This window comes from Dromaius novaehollandiae, chromosome 12, assembly GCF_036370855.1.
Source record: "Dromaius novaehollandiae isolate bDroNov1 chromosome 12, bDroNov1.hap1, whole genome shotgun sequence".
Taxonomy (NCBI): Eukaryota; Metazoa; Chordata; class Aves; order Casuariiformes; family Dromaiidae; genus Dromaius; species Dromaius novaehollandiae.
Window position 1 is genome coordinate 9,173,001 of NC_088109.1, and position 21,244 is coordinate 9,194,244.

Below are 21,244 nucleotides of genomic sequence, written 5' to 3' on the forward strand. Positions count from 1 at the left end.
ATCTGCGCTATTTACAATTCCTCCTTAAAAAGCTTGACAATGCAGCCCTTATGAAAAATAATGTCAAAATATTCTTGTATTACAATGATGTAACAAAAATAGCACGAACTGTTCTTTAGAAGGAAGCACCGCAATTTAGCCTTCATTTGTTTTCATTAATACAGTGCTTTCTGAGTGAGTACAGGTCAAAACTGCTTTAGAAAAGTGTCTATTATTAGCAAGCACCTTTTGCTCCTCAGCAGAAACAAAACGTTACTGTTATATAAATATTACATATTCTGAAAAAAATGTAAATCAATCCAACAGAAATAAATAAGGTTTCTGGATCACAGTAGTTAAAGTTGATTGTACAATCAAAATTTCTGCCAGCATCATACTGCTAAGTGGCCTGCCTAGAACAGGTACACACCAGAGAAAAATACATCTTCCAAAGCCAAAAGTCAGAAACTCAAATTCAGGAATAATGCCCTGTTCCACTTCTTGAAACCCCACAGCTCAAGGTCACAGCCTCAACGAACAAGTTTAATATGACATTTCATAGTTTGTTTTCACAAGAATTTAATCTGTCACGCGCTACTAACAGGCAAAGACTTTACTTATGATGGACTGAAGTTCACAACTTTTACTTTGGCCTACAAGCCATGATGGCAAGGGAGGATGGACACATCCAGAGCTCTAGCCTCAACGTACTGAAAAGCTGCACAGAGTACCACCGCTGACCTCAGTAGCAGCTTGGTCTGAGCAGAGACGGTAACACACCAATCAGCCACTGAGAGCATACAGTATCGGAAGAAAAAGCTTGACTGTACCTCAGACTGTCTTTGCCATCCCAAGCATTCAACGATGAAAAATAAATAGGGATGCCGCCTCACAGAGTGCTGAGTAAGACAAAAGCTGTCGAAGGAGAGAGAAGGAAGACATTGTACTTCTGCCTTCCCTGCTCTGGGCTAGGAAAAAAATGAGTGCTGCGCTGGCCAGGAAGTTTTGTCAGGGGGCAGCAGGCCAATCCTCGCCACTAGTGCTTCCTGGGAGAGCCCTGATGTTGCATTGAACTACATGAGGGAGGAAGACCACAAAAAGCAGGGCCTAAAAGCAAGACTTGAGGAGTGGGAGCTGTGTGCAACACAGCTGAACTAATTAATTTTTGCCTTTAATGCAGTACTGCAACATAAAGCAATTTCAACACCACCTTGTAAAACATATTCCTTATTGAGAATTTCTCACCCTCTGTGATTCTAGAGATTAACTTTAAAAGACAAACACATTAATATCAGGAAAAAAACCATTAAGTAAAAACCTTACAAATTGACTGCAATCTTTCCATGACTCTTTAATTTTGTTTCCTCTTACAAAATGAATATGACATATTGCAAACATCACTGCAACGATCTCCTGTCACCACAGTAAAATGGTCAAGTAAAACTAGCCATGCAATATCCATGACTTACTAAATTCTCCATAACATTGGCCTATTATAAACTCACATCTGCACTTCGGTATATTCCTTAGTAACTTTCATTTTATAACTTACACTTTATCAGTAACGGTACTCAGAGCAACCCTGTTCCCTTTCATTGTGGCTGTACTGGCTCTAAATCATGTGGATGGCCCATGACACTGTTCAGCTGGATGATAACAACAGGCAGTTTGCACACGCTATAGTTGGAGATACCTGTTTCACTGGCCATCAGGTTAGCATTTATTTCTGCTTTCAGCTGCCATACTGCCAGTTTCTCAGAGTATACAGGCATTAGATCGTAGTGGGATAACAGGCAATCACAGTATCTGGGAGGCTTCCGTTAGTGCTCTGTGATGGGTCTCAGAGTAACTTGCTAGCTTTAGGAAACAGCAGGAAAGTTTCCAGTTGATCAGCTCTGCCTAGCAATTATGAAACCAACATGAATTTAAAGGGAAACTCCAGACAGCTGAAAACAGAATTAGGAAAACATACATTATGATACTCTCCAGCCAAAACATTGAACCATAATGCAGTGTTATTTATAAAAACAATTACAAAAACAGTATGTAAATCAAGTATGTTGGAATTATTAACAATAAGATCATTACTATGTGCAAAAGCTATATTGCATCCCTACCTTTCCAGTAATACCCTCACTCATGCACCTCTATATTCTGTCAGCCCTCTGACTGGATTAGCTGTTAGCAAGTAATTATGCATTGTGAAAAACAAGAGAAGCGTCTCAACAGAAAAAGTTTCAGAGGACTGCCTGATAAAGCAATCCAACTGTTTTCACTGAAAACATGCATTCTTCCTCTGCTCCAAGCACCAGTTTCATTTGAAATAACCATGGATCACACCTTCAGCAAATGTAAATCAGCCTGGCTGCACTGAAGCCAGCTGTAGTAATTTACATTCATTAAAAACTTGGTCCACATCTTTTTCCTTTTACCTTGCTTCATTTCCTACCCACAGTCCTCCTGCACACACATAAACCCTTCCAGCTTCACTTCACTGGCTCAGAAACGAGCCAACAGCTGCTTCTGAGGCAGACAGAAATGCTGCTTTTGGCTTGGCAGCAAGGTGTGCTCGTTGTAAAACAAACAGCTGTCTCGCATACAGAGCCTGCATGGAGTGCCACGATTTAAACTCTAGCTCTATACAAAAGTATTTACCAAATTTTAAATACACCTCACTCTGGACTGTGAGCTACATGTATGTAAAAGGAAGAGGAAGGCAAGAGAAGGGTCTTTCCTACAGAAGCATATGCATATCCTTGCTCCATAGCATAGTTACAAGATTTTCAACAAATTTTGCTTTATGACAAACTACCATGCTTATCTGTGATTTTAACACCCACGTTTTCAGTAGCATAAAGCTTTGCCTCAGGCTGATCTTTCTCACTTTTGATTTCTTTAAAAGAAAACCTCCATGCTGTTTGAGTCAATAACATGAGAAGAAACGGCATTTTTTCCCAGTGCCAAAAAAAGAATTCATATAATTTTCCTGTGCACAGATAAGAAAACTGGGTTGGATTCCAAACTGGGTAAACCTCATCTGCATTTGCATTCATGGAGGATACCTTTTAACAACGTGAAAAGGTAGATTTACAAATAACCAAGCTCCAAAAAGTGGACGTATGTTTGAATCAAATGTGTTTATCTCACTGAGGAGCGGCTCAGGATTAAACAATTTCTTAGCCTCTTTCTGTAAAACCCTGCACACCAGTCTGAGAGCTCATTTATATACAGAAATGTATGAGCAATTTTACTGCTAATGTTACACTAGTATATGCTCTTCTGGATTAAATATCTACACAGGAGTCCATCAAGTCTAAGATTTGGTACTTGAGTTACTGAGGCTACATAAGTAGTTCAGAATGAAACTGCTGATGATTATCATAGCTGCTCTGCCCTCTGGTTGAAGAAACTGTTCAAAAGCCTCAGAAAACACTTCTTCAATTCAGAGATCGGAGCACTATTTCCACAAGTGTTTGTGCACAAATATGGTACCACAAAAGGGAACATTTCACTTTGCCATTCATATCACCAAGTCGCCACTCTTTAAACAAGTGCTAATTTATCCAGCAGCCTCTGTGCACTGTAATATGCAGAGAGAACTATTACTTTAGGAATACAAAGTTTGCCATATTCATTCAAACCATCCATCCACCAAATCAAGAATCCAGCTATTCTGCATATCATACACAAAGCCATACGTACTGAAAGAGCACAATGAAGATGTGTGATATACATGTACAACTAAACTACAAATAAATGCAAATAAGCACACTACAAATGAACTAAACAACAACAAAGCCCCAGGCAACATCATTGACTTTGTTCAACAATAACCACTGTACTAAAGTATACACGAATAAAATTTCTAATACTATATATGTTTGATTTGCTTTAATTGCAAAGCCCATTTATATTACTTATTTTTCGATGTGAGTAAACTGATCATTTTAATTTCCATAGGCATTATTATGCTAAGATCTTACTTTAAAAATACACATCAACATTTTGTTGGTTTCTCATTTTCATCTACAATACCTCTTTTTGTATTTATATATATAACTTCATGTAATTTTATAATAATTTTATATAAATATATATTTCTATAATATATATTTGTATAATTTATGTAAATAAATTTATAAATATAAATTTATAAATAAATTTATGTAATTTATCTAAATAAACATAGAAAAACATAATTTATATAAATTATTATATAAATAATAATTTATAATTTTTATAAATTATTATATGAATAATATTTATATTCATTACATAAATTTTATATAAATTATTATATAAAATAATTTTGTGTGTGCACATGTATATATATATATCTGTACATATTAAAAAAAATCATAGTCTTGATAGCACATTGACATTGCTTTTTTCATGCTCTATTTTGCATGGCAAATGATCTGAGCCAACTGTGCTGCCCACATGGGAAACACTAACAACGAACCAATGGGATACCAAGGAGGGAAGAAAGAAAGGGAATGATTTTCACTTTCATATTTATGAAGAACTGATTATATTCAAACCATCGACAATACAATTTAAGAATACCCTTTTGAATCAATTATTAACAGAAATCTCCCATATCATTCTTGACTCTTTCTCTTGTTCAGTTGCATAACCTGCTTTTGTATTTGAACCCCACTAGCCTCCAGGACTTCAAACACATTTTTCCAAAAATTAATATCCAATTTCAGATAATTTAATTACAGATTTATCATGTTTTATTCCTATTTCAAGATGGTAAATTGGCTTTATATGCATACACATACATCTGTGCAGTTTTCTGAATGTCTTTCACATACAGCTTTCTGCACGTTTGGCCAACTCACCTCAAAAGTCACTAACTAGAATGGCAACACATGGTCGTTCTGCCCACATACTGCTGAAGGTATCTGTTACAGAGATGGTATCTTCGCTCCTTTGATACAGCAAATAGGACATATACCTCAGTGTGATAGATACCATATGCGATAGAGAAAATTAAGCAAAACTGCACCTTTAAAAAGAAAAACATGCAAGTAATACTTGCACTGCCCAGAGGTATGAAGCCAGTAGGTTTCAAAGGATCAGGCACTTAAAACTAATCATTGAATGGGTATAAAGTGGTGTCTTTTATGTCTGTAAAGTCATAATGATTTACTCCACTTGATAACTCAACCCTGAACGTACATATTTCTTTGATTAACTGGTACTCCTAGTCTCTCTCCTGGACTGCCAAGATACTGGTTTAACTTTTACAAGTTGTGTGAAATAATAGGTTGATAAGGGATTTACAGAGACAACATAAGGCCCAGGTTAATGTGACAACAGATGAAAGCAGAACAGGCTCTTTCACAGCAGCTTTGTGTTCTACAAACAGTAAAAAAGGAGATTTTTCTCCCACACGAGACAATGTAGTAGATGGACTCGTGCCAGCAAATACATGTCTGCAAAAAAGTGTCACTAATGACATGTCTATTGGTGATACCCAACTGACAATAAATGTGGCACAATGTGGTAAAGCTAGTCAAACTTGCATGCATATTTAAATAATAATTACTACAGTAAACTGCAGGGCTTGATTCTGGAACCCCTTTTCTCCCTCCTGACTGCAACAGAATCTCTGTGTACTGAAACAGGCCCCAAAGAGTCACTGCTGAACAAATGCCTTCTGTGTATTGCATTGCTTGTGTTTATCAACAATTTTAGAGCACTTATCAACTTACCACATTAACATGCATTCTAGTAAGTTAATCATTACAGCTTCCTGAACAGCAGCTCATCCAAAGACATCATGCTTTGCAAAAAAAAAAGTAGCCTATTAGACACTGTAACAGTGCAAGCTCTCAGGGATTTGGTAAATGATTCTTAGAAAATTAATTTGCTACAAATTAACCTTACATTATTTTTTACAAAACTGTTCTTTTAAGGTCTATTTCGGGATAAGCTCTTAAAGCCTGAATCAGCAAACGTACAGCATTACTACTCACATGACACTGAGGTGAACCGGAGCTTACTCATGTGAGAAAGGCTGCTTGACTGTCAAAGTGACTGCAACAACTGGGATTTCAATTTTCCAAGGAGGGAAAAGAGGTTCACAGTCATTTAACCTATGAACATACGTGATGGGATTTGCAAAATGGTTCAGCATGCAATGGTCCAAAAAAAATGCCAGGAGTTTCCACTTTAGTAGCAGTTGATAAGTAGGGCAATGTCAAACACTTTTGAAAGATGCACATCATGTAAAGCTGAAGTTTAAACAAATGTCCAAAGTAACATACAAATATCCTGTAACTTAGTTTGCCTAGGGGTTAAGTTTGCCTACGGGTTTTCAAGGTTCTGCGCAAGACACCTAACAGACAGATCCCTCCTTTGATTATTCAGAAGAAAGAATCCATAAATTAAGTAAGTATCAGAATTTGATTTAACCAGGCATTTTAAACAGAACAACGTAGCAGTCCCTTTTCTGGGAAATACATGGCAGCCTGCCTAGGATGACAAAACCAGCCCCGTGGCACTAACAGACCTGCCTATCAGCTAAGGCCACAACGGCCAAATCATCATTACTTCTAGCACTTGCCATTACCAGTAATTAGCTAGTTACACTATTAACATTTCTCTTTCTTAAAAAAAAAAAAAAAAAAAAAAAAAAAAAAACTGAGCTAAAATGGACCAACAAAATCACTCTCCAAATGAAGTTCTAAGCAATTCTTAAAATAGAAACTTCCTATTCATTCCCTATTGTGTCGGTACACTCTTCTATCTACTTTTTTTTCCCATCCCTTTTTTTGCTACCTTTTTGACATTGCTGCTAAAAAGTCTGCCTTGGCCAGCCAGAACAGACATAATCTTGTGATACTTTCTGTAGTTTGAGACAAAGCAGAAGAAAAGCTTCAGAAGTGTCTATTATGTTGCATTCATTTGCCATAATAGTCTTATTCTGGCAGTCAACTAGAAGCATTTAAGATACTGTTTTTCTTTCTTCTCTTTCCTTATCACATCTTTCATGTGGGTTTGTGTCATTTAAGAGTACAAAAGGTTTAGAAGTTTAAAAAGTAAATCTGAAATGGAATTTTATCAATAAAATTCAAAATTAATTACCTAAAAATGATTCTTTTCCTCCAAGAAAGCTTTCCTTAAGTCCATATGATTCCATTACTAGTGAATAATAATAGAAATATTAATTTGTTTTCAATATGAAACACAAGTGGCAGCTGCCTATAATTTTTAGTCTACTTACAAGTTACTCCAAATGTGCTAGCAACTGCTAGCCTCACATCTATGCAACTAATTTGTTCCAAACTGATATGGAAACCCCTAAATACTTTTTAGTAACACATTATTTTGAAATGAAGAGGAGCACAGACAAGTAACAGGACCTAAAAATGCCAGTAACATTCACTGTAGTTCGTAACTGAATAACGCTCTTGAAATTGCATATTGTTGTGTGTGTTATGTTGTGCTGCAGTAAATTGCTATTTGCTTCAGCTGATTCAGATGTCGGCAAATTGACAAACACTTATTGCACACAATTTATGAAGCAGATTTCCATTTACGAAAGAACTGTAAAAAATGTAATTGTGTTACATTTTGAGACACTGAGAAATGTCTCCATAAACACACTGAATGGATTTGATTGTTCATACACCTGGAGTCTCTGGTTCTTTCAGTTTACAATACTTACCACGTGTGACTTAAATTCTGATATTTTCCAGCAAGTCTTAGATGAAACATTCTATTTTCATTCTGATACATATACCTAAGCACAATTAAAATTCTATTTATATTTAAAATTACACTTAAAACCAGCATTTAAAAATTCTATTGCATGTTTCAAGATGGCACATTTACTTGAATTCATATATAAGAATAGCAGGAAGATGAAAACCATGTTACCAGGGCATTTATTTCCCAAGATATTAAGTTATTATATGGGAAGTAATACATTTTCCCTTTTTCTCCAGATGGTTCTTATGTCATTTTACAAACACAACATAAAGTGTTGATATTATTTTCCTGCCTGTGGCTTATCAATACAAAATTAGGTTTCAGCCTTCCTCTCCTTGAAAGGGAAAAATCCTTACACCTAAACAGTGAATGTTTCAAGCACATGCAGCTTGGTTTTCCCCTTAGATAGTACTATAGTTCATTAAATGAAAATGTTCAGGATGGTTCTTGCTGTAAGGCAGGTTTACTCAGTGTGCCCACTTTCCAAAAGCAAAAGCATCGTATTTTAACACGAACACTCTTGCTGATCTTCATAATAAGAAGCCAGCTACGGAGTGACTAACTCCCTCAGTAGTGGAAAAGTTACTTTACTCTGGGGGTTTACTTACAGCAGTGATCTGAAAAGCTGCAACATGACAAGCTTTTAAATCAAAGCTACTGTGAAATACTCCAGCTTTTCTGTAGTCCTGCCCTTTCCAGAACACCAGCAGATAATAGCAGATTTGTGAGTAGGAAACTTTCCTTGAGCTAAACTCTGTTCTTGAGTAGATATTTAGCTCTCAGTATCTCAAAGGGAATCGGACATAAATATCTGCACACATACTGGCCAATGATGTTTAAACCTCACTATTCCTGTTCCCTTGAAGAACTGTGGCATAAGCAAGACCTCGGACAGAATTCGTTGCAGTTGCGGTCAGCAGGCATTTTGCCACTGGCTTCCGTGGGAACGCAAGTGGGCCAGTGGAGCTGAGCCTCACTTGCAGTAAGTACTGTTAGCCGTGTTTTGCATTTAAAGTAAACAGTTCTGCTTTGTGCGGAATTTAGTGATTCCAAGAATGCAATGAAAAGTAAAATTCAAAAAGAACAAAAAAATCAAAGAAAAAGAGGAAGCAGACAGCAGTTTTAGACTGTGATTCTCAGCAGTCAGAGGGACTCTGAAAAGATAATATATTCTTGCTTGCTACTAAATTCAGTTTAAGCACTCTCAGGCAACACATTCTTGAAGCCTACCTTTCTTTCTAACATGATTCTCCAACTTTCTCTCCCTGAAAATGCAGAGGAAAAATATTCTGAACAGCACTTATACTTACGACTTAATATCTGTGGAAGAAGCTCCCGTTACTAAAGCATAAAATGATAACTTTGCTCGTTCTGCCTCATTTCTGCCTCTCATTGGGCTACTACCACTAGTAAACAACAACAACAACAAAATTATCTGTCAGCCCCTTCCTCAGGGAAGCTTCCCAGGGAAAAACTTCAGGTTGGACAAGTACAAACTCCAAGGCTTAGCTTGTCTTTTCTTTAACATAATGGGTGAAAGCATCCCTTACTAGAAATGGTATGCTGGATTGATAATTTCCTACTGTCCTTCATTTTTGAAGTATGAAGGAACAATTACAATTACTGCTTATTACTGCCCTTTGAGTATTTTGCCAATAGTATCAAAGTAATTTAATTTCAGCACTACTGACACATTTTTGACATGGAAAAACCCAGCAGTATTATAAAAAGTGATATAAATTGTATATGGGACATAAGTAGCTGGAGAGTCAGTATGCAGCCTCATAGTTATCTGGCAGATTAGTTATAAACACAGTGTAACAGCTTTATTTATATCCTGAGGCTGCTTGTTCTGCTAAGCTGCCCCTCCTTCCCCTTTTCTAAATCACAGGCACTCTCTCATAGGAAGAGGCTGCCTTGTGCAACGCTGCTGGCGGATCCTTGCCAAACAGCGAGAGGACCTGGCCTCAGAGACCACTTCAGGGCACCTCCAGTGAAGTGCACAGAGCTACAGTGCCCCAGTGCTCAGTGAGTCCTTGACTGTTGTGGGCAGGTGATGCAAGTTAAGAGCAGCCCTAATTTGTAAATGGGACAAGAGCACACTACCAGTAAAATAAACTTGATACAAAACTGAGCTTTATACCATTTCCTCAAAGCCGTTCTGCGTATTTTAATTTATGGTAGCATAACCACCCTACTGACACCAATTTTCTCACAACCCCCCACTTGATATAGCTTGCAAACATCAACAACACAACACAACAACATTCATCCTACAGTAATACCTACAGTGTCCAACCAGGACAGTTAACCACATTCAGCTTGAAAATATCACTTCACATGACCAGAGAAACAATTCATGTATTTTTTCCCAGTTAGAGTGAGTAGTGCATATGCAGTGGGAAAAATAACGCTGATCAGAAACAAACCTTTGAGTTATGTATAAAGTGAAATCAGGTAACTTCTGCTGAGTGAAAATAAAATCCAAAATGAAATAAAAAAAAAACAAAAAACAAAAAACAAAAAACCAGAAGAGAAGGCAAATATTACCCAAGATTATGATAGCGGCATTCTAGAAACTGTAACTTGTACACAGATTTGTTGATTCAAATAGTATATATAACGAGAGCTAACTATTCTGACACAGACTCAGACAAATCACAGTAGATTGTCACTTACCTGCTATGCCATATCACTGCCAAGCTGCAAAGTAGCACAGTATGTTCAAGATACACATTCTACCTTAAAGATACCAAGTAACAGAGGAAGCTTTCATTCAGTGACAAGTTTGCTAGGCTTCTGCCAAATTAAAATACGGCAAAGTTCACTGATACATACTTGCCACAGTACAAGTCAGTGCAAGACAGAAGAAGGGCTAAGAAGATGGCTATAATACTGACTGCATAACTCAGAATCAGAAACAATCCAGATGGTCAAGCAACCACAGGGAAATGAAAACCAGCAAAAAGCAGACCATGGCACTTCTATCGGATCTTCCTAACAAATTCTTGGTTCTGTTCTTCTGACTTTGTCTTCCAGAACAACTTTTATTCCCCTTTCTTTTCCAGATATAAGCAATTCATTTTCTTCATGAAGTCATATATTCCAATTAAAATATTAATCAGAAGAACAAATGACATTTTACCCACAGAGCTCAAAGCACTTTCTAAGCTTTAACTGATCAGGACTTGCTAGAAACCTACGAGTAAGATGGGCAGTGTTATGACTTATTTACATATTTGTTTATCACTGTTACATCCCATACTGCATCCATGACAGAGTTAAACCAAACCACAGAGAGAGTAACTGATTTGACAAAAACTCAAGAGGAGACCAAGAGCAAAGCCAGTAATAAATCTTGCAGTCCCATCTCCTTGTTCTCTGCATTAACCTCTGTGTTTAACCACTATGTCTAAAAATATAAATGTCTTCATACTGCTGAAGTATTTAGCACAGAGTTCTGACTATAATAATTTACCTAGCAATTTTAATTCCAGGATATCTTTAAGCTCCACAGTTGCATAAAACACAAAGAGAATGTTGGAGAACCAAGGAGAGCAGACAGAAAAGCATAGCTTGTCCTCCTCCCCCGCCCCCACTTCCCCCCCCAACCCCCCCCCCCCCAAAAAAAAATACTTTTAGGATACTCCACTGAACAGAACTTAAACATGCCAAATTTCAGTCTGGTCAAATCATCAAAAAGTACTGGACCGACCACCGGTGGTCAGAACCGTGGCTTCCTGTTTAACTCTGAGGAATCTCCTCCAACAGTACAGCTCCTTCCAGCGCAACACTGGATAATTGGTTCAGACTCAAAAGGCAGCATGTTATTTACTGAATGCTCATTACTATTTTTATCAACACTGTGGGCCTCTCATTGGAGTACTGCTCAGCTTTCATTACTTAGTCTACAAGATCTTTTAAGGCCACAGCTGGAGTTACTGTGGAAAGACTACCTAAGTTTCAATGAATATATCGATGTCATTAGTAATCTACGATAACACGGTTTTCAAAACAAAGGCCTGAAGACATGGGAATAAAACTATAGGAGACTATGAATAAAATTACTGGGTGAAATGCTACTGGGGATGAAAAAATGTTACTATTTCTGATATGGTTTGTAACGTGTTAAAATCACATCTTGAGGACAAAGTCAGTACCAAAGGGAATGGGCTGAATATTTTTATACATCCGGACACACATTCTTTTCTGAATAAATAAAGAAGATTCTAAAGAAAGCAATTACATTATTATTCTGAATTCTTTGGAAATCCAGAGAATTGCTTACACAGGCCTCTTACAAACTAAGCAAGTATTTCAGTGGCACCTCATCTTCACAGTTCTGGTATGCCTCTCGTAGAGCTCAGGAAAGATTATTCTCCTATAGTACTGCTATAGTGTCCTGCTGTATTTGGAAGTTTTATGATGAAGTTTTACCTTCTTCTAAGCATTAGGACAGACTGACTAGAGAATGCAAACCGTTACAACAGTAACAGTAAATAAGTTTCCCCAACTACCACAATATTTTACACCTCCAAAAGACAGTTTCTGAGAGATGGAGTATGGCTTCAGAGTCAGCACACCTACTCACACTGACCCAGAAATATAAAATACTTTCCTGCAGTGGATGATAAAATGCTGTCCACAGCTGACATTTGTTGAAAGTTACTAGGTTATAGCTGTGATTAAATACGTCATGAGCCCCGACTTTCAAGTGATTTCACTTTTCCTAAATATTTATATCCTGACATTATCGGTGCTAGTTTACCACACTGGAGAGGGTTTTTCATTCTACAAACTCAGAGCACAGTCTGCTACTATTATTCACAAACTATTTCAAAAGGTAGAAAAACAATTTCAGAACTAAGTGTTTGTTTAAAAATAACCAATAAACCCATATTTGGCTGCCTTACAAGGTAAATGCATGTAACAAACATTTGCTGGTTATGACTGATAAATTCTGCAAATATATACAAAGCAAAAGCTATGTGAAGACATTCAGTGAAATATGATAATAATATAATATAAAAATATTATAAAAAATATAATAAAAAAGGCTATGTATGAGAAATGGAAAATTAAGCATATTTTTTTCCTTGGACTGTAGGAAGAATGTTCAACTACTTCAGCAGAACTCAAACAAACAGTTGTATCACCTTGCAATTAAAGAAGTAAGGTGAATCTCCCTCTTAGCAGGAGGACACCAATATGTTAGAAAGCATGTGTGTGAGAAAGAGGGCTCTTCAACTCAGCCAACAAAATAATAAGATCTAATGTCTGGAAACGGAAGCTAAACTAACTTAGACAGGAAATAAATGTGATTTTTTCAGTAATAAGAACAATAAATCATTAGAACAACTCACTAAGGGATTTGTTGACTTTTCCTCAAGACTAGATGTGTTTTAATCCAGCTGACACATTTCTTTTGACGCAAGAAAAGTTGGTTAATATTCTGTGTAAGAGTTGAGACCAGAATATTAAGTACTGTTTTGGCATTAAAAGCTTTGAATTTATAAGATCTTTTCAGAACAAATCTCAGTGTTTCAAGTTCTCCTCAACTATCTAAGCAAGAATAAGGCCCATTTTAGAACCCATTTTAGAACAAAATGTCCTGCGTTCAGTTTTAAGGAAACGGCACTCATCTTTTTCAGGAGATCTTCCCTAGCACTCTCTACCATCTCTCTGACTTTCAGTAATAAAGCTTAACTGAGAGGCCCTGTCTCCTCAACAGGAATTAATGCAGTCTTTAGAATGATTAATTCCTAGTCACCAACTAAAGGTAGAGTACAAGCTTTAGTGTTTCACACATAACAGGTAGGGATGAGCAAGATGAGACTGCTGAGAGATTGCCTATGGTCTTCTTTTCTAGAAACATCACCCACCGTGGGAAAGCAGCCTTAGGTTATCTGGTCATCCTGACAGTCTTACTGTTTTTGATAGTATTTCTGTGACTTAGTTTTTGTGATGTGACAACGGAAGTAATACTTACTAGTCCTACCAATTTACCATTCTGCTCTCAATTAGCATTCGGTCAGGTATCCAGCAGTATTCCTCACCACAACTGCATTCTTTAATTCCACACAAAACACTTCAGGGATAGAAGTATTTGGTGGTAGTCTGTAAGGAGATGGATTTTCAAGTGGTCCTGCTCCTAATTAATTCCAGCTAGTAAACGGCATTTTTAGACAAAAAATTAAAAATACACTAGATACACTTCTAATTTTACATTCCTTAGCAACTGATGCAATTGCACTTATGGATGTTTAGTGATCTTGAATGCAGAGAATCACAAATGGATATAGTAAATGGTCCAGAATATCTGTTCTCAGTGTTCAGATACAGTCCATACAGCAACAGAATTTTAAGCCCTTTTGCTTCCCCCTACTGCCCTGATCTAGAGACTTTGGTGAGATGTTCAATAGAAGGGATTCAATATTGCTTAGATCCTGGATACAGGGATTGTATGCCTGAATAATGATCACTGACTGTTTCATGTAGTCTTGTGTTATTCTGCGTTCATCCAAAAACATAATGAAAAACATTTGCATTCTTTGTTGTATCTGGCATCAGAATGCTGAAGACTTTGCAGTACCCACTGCTAGGAATTTACAATGAGATACTGTTTTACACCATATTAGTAATAATAAAGAAGTGAGATAAAGGGGTAAATCATAACCACATAGCTCACATTTAATGAGTATACTTCTATACACATGAACAATCACAAATGCATACTATAACCATTTGCACTACATGTGCAAAAGCCATGAAATCCAGAGACATCATCTAGTCAGCTGAAATTACTATTCAATTCACATATAACAGAGTAATTGTGCCAAAGGAACACTGGAACATTATTAGTATTTTTAAATAATGGGTATGTATTAAATATGTATTTTAAAAATCATTATAATTTGGCCATATCAAATCCAGCTTTTCCAGACCAATGAATGGCATATATGACATAGGAACAATGTTCCTGCCAATTTTCCATCACCTTCCACTGAGAAGTTAACAGCATAAAAAGGAGGTTTAACAAAAAAAAAAAAAAAAATCACAACTAATGATTCTTAGCAGAAATATCTCACATTTTTTTTCACTTATTACATCCGTTCAGTCTGCCAGATGAAAAGTTTAGGAAAAATTGCTACCCCTGAAAGTAAATGCACTGCATTTTTTGCTAAAAAGGTGAAAATGCAGTGAAATCCACAAGGAATTCAAGAGAAACATAAAGGCAACCATAACTACAAGTGCTCTTACCTAGCTCTAAGAAATCATATTAACAATTGTGACCAGTGATATGGATTTTCAAAACATTTTTATTTTTTAAAGTTCTGATCTTTTTATGTGGGAGCATATTCTTCATTAATTTTCTGTTTGTCTTGACTACGTACTAAAAATAATGGTAAAAGTACTGAAGACTGCTGACTACTATACGTTAAAGGCTTACACCTGTTACTTGAGCAACTTTCAGCATATAAAGCACACTGAAATTCACTGCCCTCAAATCTGTTCATATCTGTAAGCGCATTATTAAGTCACAGCCTAATTAGGAGAAGTAGGTACCCATGTTTTTTCAGGATCTGTCTGAAAGGAAGTGAAGCGAGGAACTCCACTTACTCCTGCTGCTGGGTATCTTTCACACATTTTCAGCCTCTTACATCAACTCTACTGAACGCCTGTGAGAGCTCAACAGGAAGAGTTTTCACTCTCTGAGGCCATGGGAAAATTGCCCGCTAGTGTTCTGAGTATACCCCCGGCTACAATTCCAGCTATGGATAATATGGTGCAAAATACCAAATAAATGAGGAACTGTTGCAGTGTGATCAAATCACTTTCTCTATGAGCATGAAGACAGTGGACACCACTGTCCCTCCGTGAATTTTTTTCAGAAGTGGCTAAACTATTCAGCCATTATTTAGAGCGGTTTGCAAATCACTTCCTTTGAACAAATAGGAATGATTTCAGGTACAACAGGTCAGGCAGGCCTATTGCATCTCCTGTTATTACGACATTACCATCATAACTACAGGTGTAGCAACAGTTGTGTACAGTGTATCTGGAAAGGAACCTAGACTGAATTTGACTGCCCAGATTATACACGACTGAACTGCACATGTTGTTAGTTTAGGAAGTATTGTTTTAAAGTCTTATTTTCATGAATCTGCAGCTGATGCCAGGTAACGTCTACAACATTTTTCACAAATTCAGCACTTACATCTTTGCAAATAAAATTATACATAGTTTACCTAACGCAGTAATTAACCAGTTTTTTTTTTAATACTCTGAAAAAAAAAAAGAGTAGAAGGTCAGAGATTTCATGAGATTTGCTGAAAACCCTGTTATTGCCAATATATTTTATATGGAAGGTATATAGACACAATGGAGATGAAATGGCTAGATGATATCCTAAAATAGATTGTGCACAGTCTTACTGTTTTCAGATAAAAAAATTAGAAAGGAACTACTGTTCATATCCAGCGATTCTAAGAATTTCTAACATAAACGCATTACTGCGTTCCATGTCACAGATCAGACACAAAAAAAGGCTACTGTGAAAAATCCAGTTGATTTCACAGAGACTTAGCACACCTATATCACAGCAATGCCTCTAGCACTGCCACAATGCACCTTTATACCATGCTTTTAATGCCACACAACCACATTTAATAAAATGTTTTGAGGAACTGTAAAATATTGAAGATACAAAGAATGCCTGTTGAACAGGAAAATAAGTCATTACAACTGGAAAGTTACTGCCATTTAGCTGATGGACTTCTTTTCACAGGAACGATACTGTAATAAAAATATCAAACTAGTAGTGGGATTTCACATTTGCTGTGACATACAGTGTGAATATATTTTTGAAGCGCAACAGAATTTTGCTAATAAAGCTTTAAGCAAAAAGCTAATTTGCTTTTGAAAGTGAAAGTACATTCTGTTCATGCAGGACACAAAAGACTGACAGCCTTAGCAAACCACTTATGCAGAGAACATGACCTGTAGCAGCCTCTGCGTACGCCTGCAGTGCAATCCAAGAGTGTGACCAAAATTCATGAAGGCAGACCAAAGCTAACGTTAAACTGTGGCAGTTGCACAGCTTCAGGCACCAAGTTTTTACCCAGAGTCCTTGTGCAGTTGTACAATTCATGCTGAAGCCCACATTTCTGTTATTACGAGCTGTTATATCCAGCACAGTTATTAGTTCTCAGTGTAGATATACTGAGAACTGAAGCAAACGCTTCTTATACTAACTTTCCTTCATACCACTTAAATTCCCCATGAGTGACAAGCAGTCACATCCCATTTCTTAGTCAACTTAGTGCCTCTTCACCAAGACTTTCAGAACAACGTGCAGTCCTGACCCTGTTGCTCTGAATCAGAGTTTTGCCACTGCATTCGGTTAGTGCAGGATTCACTGAGGGTGCTTTTCGGCAAGTATATTTGTTCTGCGAGTCATGAGAGGACTCAGACTGCCAACTCACCTCACAAAGGCCCCAGAGCAGCCATTAGCCACCTGACCTCTAGAAACGTAGCCAGAGCTGAACCTACGCTGCTGATGAAAGGTTCTGTACACCCACGATAAACTGCCTGAGGCAGGTATCCCCTCAACAAAACAAACAATTGCAGCAGCTGTGAGAACAGCAGAACTGTAACAACTCCAATCACATAACACAGAACCAAAACACTTAGCTGGATACATTCATAGGAAAATACACATTGATCAGAAAGAGAAGAAAATATATTAAGGCAATGTTAAAAATGATGGCTTTTAGAAAGTCCCATAATGATCCTGGAATACTTCTTCTGTTCATCATTTTTTCTCCATGTGTAGTTAAACTGCTTTGATCATTTTTTTAATAATTTTTCTAAATCTGTTTTCTTCACTGTAGAGCTATTTAGGAATAAAGAAAAATCAGTGGGTCAATTGCTAGCCCCTCTTTGCATGCAGAACTGATTTGTGTTGCCTGAAGAATGACATTAACTTTTCTGAATAAAACCTAACACCTCCTAAGGGTGCAGTCCTGCTCTTACTGATCTTAACAGGCACCTGGCTGAATGCAGGACTGCTTACTAAATACAGTCGAGCTACAGGTTTAGGCTGCTGGAGAGCACTCATGAAATCATACTCTTTTTCAAATGTTTCTTTTTAATTAAACCTGAATTGTGCTTAATATTCATAACATTTTATCCTTTCTCTTGTAAAATCCTTTGATATTAAAAGATTCTTTATATACAACACTCTTCTGTGACTATACTTACTGCCCGCTGCTAGTTTGTCAGACAACATACTTGCAGGCCAGTTCTTCTCACGTTCCTGTCCACACTCAGTATTACCTAGGCTCATATTTTCTAAAGCATCCATTAATTTAGTGTTCCATGATTTATGGGCTGACACATCAAAACCTTGATGTTCAGAGCAGCTAAGCACTCATTATCCCTAAATTCCTATTTGCAACAAATGGAGTAATCAGTGCTTTTGAAAACTAGACTCAAAGTGTCTTAGTTAAACACCTTTTCAAACCGGAACCACAGGGTCTTCTAAGTAGCAAATTTTACTACAAGACACTTAGGCATTGCAAACCTAGATCTGTCTAATAGTCATGTTGAGTCCTACAGCATAGAGCTTATCAGGAGTGAAAAAACCATCCTGCTTCAAAGTCAGCTTTGTAGTCCTAGATCCTGTATTAACATCCACTTAATACCAGTTTGGTACATGGGCAGGGTTCCAGAAGAGAAAGGAAGACTCAAAAATGAAAATACTCGACTACGAGGAAGCTGATCCACTTCTCTTTGCGTGCTTACCTGAACGTGAAGCCTACAGCTTAACAACAGAGTGCTGTGCCAAGTGCTTTTCCTGGGGATGTCAGTGTTAGAATTTCAGCATGCCAGAGTTAAGGGTGAATCTCGGTTTCCAAGTAAATTTAATTTTTAGGGATAAGCATTCAATCTTTTTAATTTATACTAAATACAAGTTTTGAACACTGTAGCATTTTTTCTCTGCAAGATTAAACTGCATGCTTGCATATATGAGAACCTGCTATAAAAAATGAGAATATACTTTAGCAAATAGTTACAAAGTAATCTTGCAGTTGTGATGGATATTGTAATGGCCCAGGAGAGGCTTAGGTCAGCTGAAAGTTTCCTATGGCATTCTAAAACTCTCATGTATTTTCCACTCTGAAGCTAGTTTCTTTATAGAGCACAAATGGATATGAAATAGTAAAACTAGCAGTTTATTTAGCCATGTCAGAGGACCGAGATGGCAACACTGATTGGCAACACAAAACTGACTTGCTTTACCATCTGGCCAGGCTCCCAATACTCTGGAAGTTGTTGTTAATTATTACTGTGAGACCATACAATAATATAAGACAACAAACCCAGCATCAGTCCTGGGACATGTACGTCACATATTTCCTCCAAATATTTCCATATTGCAGTCCTGGATGTTTAGGGAAAAAAAATGGAAAAAGAAAAGCTAGGAAATAGATTTGAACTGAGAGAAGGTTCTTAAATTCTCCAAACTGCTTTCAGCTTACAGAATAAATAATGCTACATTATCGAAAGGAAAACTAAAATGGCATGAATTCCAACCTGAGCAGAAGAAATTTTGTAAGTTTTGTTGTAAGTGCAGAACCTCTTCACCTTCAAAACTTACAACTCAGTTCTTTTTTAAAAAGTGTTTGGGTTTGTTATTTTTTTTAAGGCAATCATTTTGCACTAAAGTGTCCACACAGATACTTTATTCCAGAATAATTAGTGTGCTTTAGGGATTCTATGAAATCATTCCTAAACAACATGGCTTTTTCTTTTTTTCCTGGAATAGAGCATCCATAAGGAAAAGCATTCTGGCATATGCATTAACTTATTATTGTAATATGTATTAATGTGTATTAACATGGCTTATTCACAGTAGGTGCTCTGTATAATTAGTGCTCCCAGTATAACTGCGACTGTAATGTTGAGTATTTCTTCAGGATATCTTGAACTAAATTTGAAACTTAAATATTTAGTTATCTTAAAAAGTTACATACCTTTTTCCTATCAAAATTCCTCATACTAAATGAAATCCTGTTTGCACAATGTACAGTTAACCTTAGTAGCTCCCTCCAACAAGGTAACACCAGGGCAAACAGCACTGCATTTTTAAGATTATCCTAATCCTAAATTTTAACCAAATTTTCATATTTGGCCAAAGCTGGTGATAAGATAGAAGCCTACATAAAACACAGGAACTAAACATTGCCATGCAAAACCAGATGTATTTAAGAAAATGCTGAACATCCCAGCATCTCCCCCAGACACAATGTTTTTAGTTTTGCAGTGTAGTGGACAAGTGCATTTCTTAATCTAGCTGGAGTTCATTTGTCCATCAAGGCACCTTGACTAATGGCCACCACAGTTTCATGCTGCTATGGTAACTGCATGAACTACTTTTAGATAACTAAACCTTTTACACTTTTACTAAGCTATTTACATCACCTGTGCCTGTGGCAATGAGTTCCACAGTTTAAATATACATGGGGTAGAAAAATAAATATACTTGTCATTTTGTTCAGTGAGTGATTGTATCATCCCATCCTATGACACCAGGTGCATCTTATACCTACTGTTAATGAAATATTCACTGCAGAGAAAATAAATAATTTACCTTCCTCAACCTACAGCTATAATAAATAATCGAGAACTGATTTCTGGTTGAACCAACTTGGACAAAAGGGCTTGTTTTGCCATGAATATTAGGCTCTGTAACACTCCTATGATAAATGAGTTTATTAGTTATAAACTTGCCAGTAAATATGAGTTTTTCCAATGTTTAAGAGTTTACATTCACAAACTGTCAGCAAAACTATCCTAGCTGCTTTCAACAGCAGCAAAGGTCCACAGGAAAAGAGGGTGTCCCTGAACCTGTCAAAATCTAAACCACATAAAACTTCATAGATCATGACCAACGCCATTACCCAGAAGCAGATGAGAAGGAAGTACTGTTCAAAAAACGCAAGTATAATGTGCTTTAGCCAAACAATTTTACCCAGTTGGTGAACCATCTTGTCCCACATAATCTAAAGCAAGCCTGCACAGTACATGGCCTAGAAAACACTTCCTTCAGCCTGTAGCACTGCCTGCACAGAGCGATTTGTCTGGCCAGGCCTACAGATGACATAGCAGAGTGACTGGCTGGGCAGCTGCCGATTCTCAGATTTTGCATCGCAGAGCGCACAGTGCAGCTCCCTCCTTTCCTCTCCTCCCCCTCCCCAAATCCAAACAGGCATGCCATACCAACAGGCTGGAGAGCTGAGAGGCACCTATGACTCCCTACTGTTGCTACTGCCCGTAATCCTGTTGCTGGATAACATACAGAACAACTCCAGGAACTCCTCATCAGGCAAGGGGCCCCAGAGGAGGGCACGTAACATACAGGCACTACGACAGGAAGATGGAGGCGCTAGGAAAGCAGGGAGCAGTAACAGGTTTTTGCAGGAAAGCAAGAGACTAGAAGCAATGGTGGTATGTGGGACTTCATTAGACCAAACAT

At 37.2% G+C, this 21,244-nt stretch overlaps 1 protein-coding gene across 3 annotated transcripts in view; it reads right to left on the reverse strand.

Moving 5' to 3' along the window:
* Positions 1-21,244, reverse strand: part of PHF2 (PHD finger protein 2) — a 108,615-nt gene that overhangs the window by 81,902 nt on the left and 5,469 nt on the right. The window lies entirely within an intron of this gene.